This window comes from Carlito syrichta, unplaced genomic scaffold, assembly GCF_000164805.1.
Source record: "Carlito syrichta isolate Samal-C Ts95f unplaced genomic scaffold, Tarsius_syrichta-2.0.1 Scaffold315923, whole genome shotgun sequence".
Taxonomy (NCBI): domain Eukaryota; kingdom Metazoa; phylum Chordata; class Mammalia; order Primates; family Tarsiidae; genus Carlito; species Carlito syrichta.
Genome location: NW_007260019.1, coordinates 187,373 through 195,620, shown reverse-complemented (window position 1 = coordinate 195,620; position 8,248 = coordinate 187,373).

Sequence of the window (8,248 nt, the reverse complement as noted above, 5' to 3'; positions counted from 1 at the left end):
TGAATAGAACCAGAAACAAATTAATGTAGTTGTATATTAAATTGATAACATAACCACGTAGAAGGGAAAAAAGCCCAAGTAACTTTTGAATATAATATTCTATGTATCCTCGCTGGAATACACAGATTCTCCTCGACTAATGATGGCATTATATCCTAAAAATCGCACTGTAAAGTTGAAAAATCGTAAGTCAGGATATTGCAAGTTGGAGACTAATTAAAAATAGAAGAAACTGCAAAAGGTCTTTAACTGTATTTAGTAAGTTTGTGGTTGGTAGTGAATTGGTATTGAAATTGTAAAACTGCTTTGTGTTTAATGTGGATTAGGAGGATATTCCGAAGATATTAAGAACAGAGTTCTCAATGTGGGAGAAGTGAAGTACACCATGAAACTGCAGAAGAACTGAGTTGCTGAGTTAGTCTTAGAAGTATCAGGGAAAATTCATGACTTTGTAAAAACTCTACTTAATTTTCAAAACTACTGACAGGACTGAGAGGTAATGACTCCAGGGGCCCTGAGCACACTCGCCCTGGATCTTGATGTCTAAATACAATCCCCAACTAAAAGAGAATCTAATGATTCCAAGCCTGTGACAGGAAAGTGACAAAGTGAGTCCAGAACATCCTTCTGGGCCACAAAGTAAGGACATGGTCAAAGACAAACAGGAATGCAACACAAGGACATGAATGCCTGGAGACATGTTACACCTGTCAACCTGGGATTATGACCATCAAGATGGATAATGACAGGAATGTCATCTTAAAAAAAAAAAAAGCCAGCCCTGAGTCCATACAAATGCTAAAAAGCAAATATCTTGAAGGGGGAGGAGAGTGTGCACCCAGGTTATTTGGTACCGAGGAATGTAAACTCACAAATGCATATAGGAAAAATAGGCACAGAAAATTGACTTGTATCAGCCGGGCTCGGTGGCTCAGCCTGTCATCCCGCGCCTTGGGAGGCTGAGGTGAGTGGACTGCCTGAGCCCGCGGGTTCGAGACCCGCCTGGGCAACTTGGCGAGACCTCATCTCTGCCATAAATCAAAAATTAGCCGGCCGTGGTAGCATGCGCCTGTAGTTCCAGCTACTTGAAAGGCTGAGGTGGAAGGATCGCCGGAGCCCAGAAGGTTGGGGCTATGGTGGTTGGGAGCAGCCACTGCACTCCAGTCTGGGTGACTGATTGGGACTCCAGCTAAAAAGAAAAAACATGCTTCTGTGGAGCTGCACCAAATGTTCAGCCTCCCCTGCCTCCACTCCACCTCTTCTGTCTCTGTAACCCAAGACAGCAAGACCAGACTCCACTGTTCTACCACATCCTCAGATTCTCATGGTGAAGATGGCAAGGATGGCCAGGCTCGGTGGATCAGCCTGTAATCCCTGCATTTTGGGAGGCTGAGGTGAGTGGATTGCCTGAGCCCATGGGTTCGAGACCCGCCTTGGTAACTTGGCAAGACCTCATCTCTACAATAAGTCAAAAAGCAACCAGGCGTGGCAGCACACACCTGTAGTTCCAGCTACTTGTAAGGCCAAGGCAGAAGAATTGCCAGAGCCTAGCTGGTCGAGGCTGCGGTGGCTGGAAGCAGCCACTGAACTCCAGTCTGGGTGACAGAGTGAGACTCCAACTCAAAAAAAAAAAAAAAAAAGATGGCAAGCATGAAGAACTTTAGGATGACCTATTTTCATTTAATGAACTGTAAAGATATTTTTTTCTTCATGTTTTTCTCTTTTGAATTTAGTGGGTAGCAGTGCAGGTTTGTTACATGGGTATATCGTATAATGGTGAGATTTAAGCTTCTGGTAAACCCATCACCCAAACAAGGATGATGGTATCCAATAGGCTGTTTTTCTATGTTTGATTCCCTCCTTCCACCTTCATCAGTCCCCAGTGTTTGCCATTTTCATCTTGATGTCTGCGTGTACCCAGTATTTAGTCCTCAATTATATGTGAGAACACTCAGTATTCGGTTATATTTTTCTGAGCTAATTTGCTAAGAGAATTGTAAAAATACAATTTGTAATACATGTAACATGCAAAGTATGAGAGTGAACTGTTTATACAATCCACATGTGTCAATGCCATTATATCACTCTGGGTATTTTCAGTCTCTAACATAAACCCACCAACTCACTCTAAGAGAAATATTTGTATCTAATTATGAAATATTTATTACACACCAAAAACTGTCTTGTTTGATAGAAGAAAACAGACAGAAGTCAAAGCAACCTCTTAACTTATAAAATCATCCTATTTATCACCTGAAAAAATTGGACCAGTAAAATAAACAAAATCAACTATGTTAATTATACAAAGTTAAAGGAATTATACAACAAAAATGTCTTCAATATTATTTTCCAGTTGAGAACAAACATATGGAAAATACTCCTTGAAGTGTAACTAGACCAGGCTCGGTGACTCAGCCTGTAATCCCAGCACTTTGAGAGGCTGAGGCAAGTGTATTGTCTGCATTCATGGGTGCAAGACCAGCCCCAGCAATTTTGCAAGACCTGGTCCCCACAATCAATTAAAAAGTAGCTGAGAATGGTAGCGGATGACAGTTGTTCCAGAAACTTGGAAGACTGAGACAGAAGGATGACCTGAGTCCAGTGGGTCTACACTGGGGTTGCCATGAGCATGCAACTGAACTTCAACCTGGTCAACGGAGTGAGACTCCAACTCAAAACTAAACACCAAACAAAAAAGAAAAACTCACCTAAGTACACTCACTATGAATGACATCTTCATTGTGCTTAAATTTCAGCTGAAAAAATTCTTGAAATTTTTAAGTAGGCTAAATAATAAACACTGTATGAACCTGTTCCAGTGTATGGCCTCGTGAATTGGGTGGGGCACCGTGAACACTCCCAGACACAAAGACCACCCTTGACATGACACCGATGAGAAGCAGTAGTGTGATGAACATTTTCGTGCCTAGGCCTTTCTCTGTCCATGTCCTCCTGGGCACAGCTGGACTGCAGTAGTGGTCAGAAAGGACCCAGCAATGATCAGTAGATGGTGGCCAGGGTTAGAGCAGGGTGAAGAACTGATATTTCACAGGGCACCCTTTCCAGCCTGGCTCTAATTAATATGCCACATCACCTCTGGAAACTGTCCATTTGGTCTGCAGGAATTCTTTCAGGACAGACTATCCTGGGCCTGGTCCCTAGAGGATGACATGGTGCTGAGGTACCTTCAGGTCTCCAGAGCTCAGCTGAGAAGGATACAGTGTGATCTGTCCCTGATGTTGAGTCCAGCACCAACTCAACTCCCAAGTCACCCTCTGGGGTAATAAAGAGGGGAGAACACAGGCCCCATTAACTCATTTCTGTGGGTGTTTCTCCTCATCCTCAACTCTAAGATGCCTCTGAAAACAGACCTAGGTGGGCCCCAAGGCAGGTGCTGACCTTGAGATTATGGAACATACCTCAGAGACAGGGCAATGGATGATGGCTAGACCCCTCCAAGCCCCTCTGCCATACCCTCCTACACCTGCATTTGAAGGTACCTGAAGGAAACCAGAGAGTTCACAGCCATATGTGTGAGCCAAAACCAACAGACCCAGGAAGCTACAGGATATCCTTCAGTCCTAAGCACCTTCCTCCCAAGAGTGACAGGACAAGATGTCCTGAATAAAGGAGTGGAGAAAATTAATGTCCCAGACCCAGGCAGAATTTGGGAGAGAACCAGTTGGGACCACAGGCCAGACCAAGAATTCAGAGTTCAGTTGAGTGTGACAATATTCAGTCCTTCCATTATGTGGAGTGATAGCACCAGAGGGCAGGTGGCCCAGTGCCTGGGAGCATCTACCCTGCAATGGAGACAAATTTCATGTTAGGGTGGCAAAGGAGCTTAGGTGATAGTGAAAGCCTCTCCCACCTGAGTTCTTTACCAGGGCTGAAGGCGAGGTGAGGTAGAGTAGCCCTGGGGTGAGGGCATGAGGCAGGGAGCCCAAAGCGAATCCAAATCCTAGGGAGACATCTCAGGAGAAGCCTGAGGTGTCCCAATGGCAACCATGTCCCAGGCTGCACACACACTTATCTCTAGGATCAGTTTCCTGCATGGGCGTCTTTAATGTTAGGACAGGGGTGCCACACAGAAAACATGAGGACTCCAGGAACCAGGGTCCACGGGGCCTCATCCAGTGAGAGCCAGATAAGCTCAGTGGAGAAACTGATCTGGTCTGTAGACATCCACCAACTTGGAGTCCCTCTCCAAGGTAGATAGCCTAGGTCTCTCCAGCCCACCATCTCAGCTCTAGAAAACCATGGAGGAGGCTGGGCACAGTGGCTCACACCTATAATCCCAGCACTTTGGAATGCTGAGGTGAGAGGACTGCCTGAACCCATGCATTGAAGACCAGTCTCAGCCATTTGGCAAGGTCTCACATCTACAATAAATGAAAAATTAGGCCAGGCACAGTGATTCAGACCTATAATCTCAGCACTTTGGGAAGCTGAGGATTGCCTTAGTACACAGGTTTGAGAAGAGGCTGGGTAACTTGGTATGATCTCATCCCTACATAAATCAAAAAATTAGCTGGTCATGGTGGCATGTGCCTGTAGTTCCAGTTACTTGGAAGGCTGAGGTGGAAGGCTTCACTAAGCCCAGTAGGTGGAGACTGTGGTGGCTGGGAGCACATGCCACTGCCCTATAACCTGAGGGCAAAGTAGACTCTGGCAAGAAAGAAAGAAAGAAAGAAAGAAAGAAAGAAAGAAAGAAAGGAAGGAAGGAAGGAAGGAAGGAAGGAAGAAAGAAAGAAAGGAAGAAAGGAAGAAAGGAAGAAAGAAAGAAAGAAAGAAAGAAGGAAGGAAGGAAGGAAGGAAAGAAAGAAAGAAAGAAAGAAAGAAGGAAGGAAGGAAAGAAGGAAAGAAAGAAAGGAAAGAAGGAAGGAAAGAAAGAAAGAAAGAAAGAAAGAAAGAAAGAAAGAAAGAAAGAAAGAAAGAAAGAAAGAAATAGATATGGTGGCATGTGCCTATAGTTCCAACTACCTGGAAGGCTGAGGTTGAGGCATCACCTAGTGCAATAGGTTGAGGTTGTGGTTGCCATGAATGCTACTGCACTCCAACTTGGATGACAGAGTGAGATTCCAACAACAACAACAAAAATGTGTTGGTGGCTCAACCTGTAATCCCTCGCTTTGGGAGGCTGAGGTCAGTGGATTGTCTGAGCCTGCGGGTTCGAGACCAACCTGGGCAACTTGGCGAGACCTCATCTCTATAATAAATCAAAAAAATAAAATTAGCGGGGTGTGGTAGCGCATGCCTGTAATTCCAGCTATTTGGAAGGCTGAGGTGGAAGGATCGCCGGAGTCCAGCAGGTCAAGGCTGCGGTGACTGGGAGCAGCCACTGCACTCCAGTCTGGGTGACAGAGTGAGACTCCAACTCAAAAACAGGGAGAAGCACTCCTCAATTAGTAGACATCCTTGCCTGATGTCACCTGACTGAATTGATCCAAAACTGAACCACAACTGCAGGTAGGAGCTTCCATCGATTGCAGGGAAACAGGCTGCTTTCCAGGGGCCTGGAGGCTCAGGTGTGGCCAGCATACCCCTGTCTCAGAACAGACCATGACTGTTTGATGATTTTCTTTCTTGAAATTTGGTCCTAAAGCTCCCCATGCATCTGGAGATCAGGAGTGAATGGTTTTCATTGCACATCTTTGAACAAGGATGCTGGGCTCCTGTCTTATCCTAGGTCCCCTGTGAGATTATGAACACAGAATAACATCACCTTGCTATCCCACTGGGTCTCCAATACCAGGGCCTGCCCAGTCCACAGTAAATGTTGAGATATTCTCCTCCCTTATGGTGACACCTACATATTAACTTTCTTTTTTTTTTTTGAGTTGGAGTCTCACTCTGCCGCCCAGACTGGAGTGCAGTGGCCACTCCCAGCCACCGCAGCCTCAACCTGCTGGGCTCTGGTGATCCTTCCGCCTCAGTCTTCCAAGTAGCTGGAACTACAGGCGAGCACTACCACGCCCGGCAAATTTTTGGTTTATTGTAGAGATGAGATCTCGCCAAGTTGCCCAGGCGAGTCTCAAACCTGCGGGCAATCCACTCACCTCAGCCTCCCAAAGTTGCGGGATTACAGGCTGAGCCATCAAGTCTGGCTCATATTAACTTTCTTATGAGAAAGTAACCCACATGGCTCCATAAAATTCAGGGCAGCACCCAGCAAGATGCCCCAAACTCCACATAACTCCTCAGCCCTATGAGATCAGTGTGAACAAGGAAGCTGGACAATGGAAGCCTTGGGACGGAAGGGTAACTATGGCATTGTCAAAACCTCAGTCAGTTAGCAGCATGCCTTGTTCCTCATGCTGTCCAATTGGTGTGACAGTGCCTTCCTTAAAAGGAACAAGTCTTACACACAGAGGGTCCCAACCCAGCCTCACATGACCTCTGGGAGAGCATTTGTACTAGGGATATCTAGGATGATCATACAGTGAACATGTGGCCCTGACCAAAACTAGGATTTTGCCCAAGGCAAGGTAGGAACCCTAGGCATAGTGTGTGGGTACCTGAGGCCCACTCATGTCCAGCAGGACCAGACCAGTAATGTCACCAGGCTTGAAAAGCAACCAGTCACCTCGACTAGGGTGGGCCGGAACCCACAGACCAGTCATCAACCTTATCCACTAAAGGAGGCAATGATAGCTGAACTTCCATGTCCTGAGTGGCCATTACCTGACACCAATGAAGCAGAAGTCTGAGGCCAAGTAGATGGCACTGGCGTTATAATTTCAAGGTACAATACTTGCTCTAGATTATAGGAATGATGAAAATTGAGCAAGTGAGGTCCCAGGAGGCCACGTCCCTAAGTCTGCCATACTTGGTGGGTTCCTTTCAAGGCAAGAAATGTGGCCTAATTTTGTGTAAGGATGCTCCAAGGTGGGGACCAGAGCTGCATAAGGGGAACGAGCTCCTGTCAATGCAGAAATAGGCATTACCTGGATCCTACAGTCTGTAGTCTGTCTCCTTATTTTCATCTGGCTGCTTAGAATTCTTCTTTTAATTTTTTTTTTTTTAGTTGGAGTCTCACTCAGTCGCCACGGCTGGAGTGCAGCTCACGGCCACTCCAGCGTCAACCTGCTGGGCTCCGGTGATCCTTCCACTTCAGCCTTCCAAGTAGCCAGAACTACAGATGAGCACTACAGTGGCTGACTATTTTTTTAAATTTTTCTTGTAGAGATAATGTCTCACCAAGTTGCCTGGGCTGGTCTCAAACCCATGGGCTCTGGCAGGATTCTCTATTTTTTGTTGAATCTGCAGGTACTGAAAATAACCCAGTTCTTTTTCTTATCTCATTTTGCTTTCAGGAGAAAAAGAAAATTCTTCTATCAAATAAATTCTCAGCTCCCCCTTCAGCAGCCTGTTCTGTGAACAAGCACAGTGCTGTCTTTGTACAACAGAGAGTGTCCAGTTCTCTCCAAACTCAGAGATGAGTTCTTACAATAGTGAACATCCAGATTTATCCTAATGGATGGAGATGATTTGTTAGGTCTGGCTCAGTAATGGCATCATTCAGATCACCAACATTATCCTTTGGTGTTCTAGAGAATATGTCATTGAGAACCTGTTTTAGAAGCTCATTTAGTGCATAACATGAATCTTTAATTTTTTTTTTTTGAGTTGGAGTCTCACTCTGTTCCCCATGCTGGAGTACAGTGGCACAACTCCTGGCCACTGTAGCCTCGACCTTCTGGTTTCAGGAGATCCTTTCCCGCTGCCTTCCAAGTAGCCAGGACTACAGTCGCGAACTACCACACTTGTCTAAGTTTTCTGATTTATTATAGAGATGAGGTCTTGCCAAGTTTCCCTGGCTGGTTTTGAGGCCCCAGTTCTGGCCATCCACTCACCTCAGGCTCCCAAAGTGCTGGGAATGTGGGCTGACAACAAGCCTGGCCTAGAGTCTTTGATATTCTGATACACAAGGAGGTCATTGGAGTTGGTGGACTTCCCACATTTGTGTATTTCTCTTTTCTCTTACACTCTCCCTCTTTTTTAAAAAGCAGGATTTATTGAGGACAGAAAACCTCGTACACTGGGAGAGGACCCGAAGGATTTACCAAACTCTCTCCTTTTATTCAGGAGCATTGGGGGGGCTTCCTTCTTTCTTTTTTCTTTTTTTTTTTTGAGTTGGAGTCTCACTCTGTCACGTAGACTGGAGTACAGTGGCCGCTCCCGGCCACCGCAGCCTCGACCTGCTGGGCTCCGGCGATCCTTCCGCTTCAGCCTTCCGAGTAGCCGG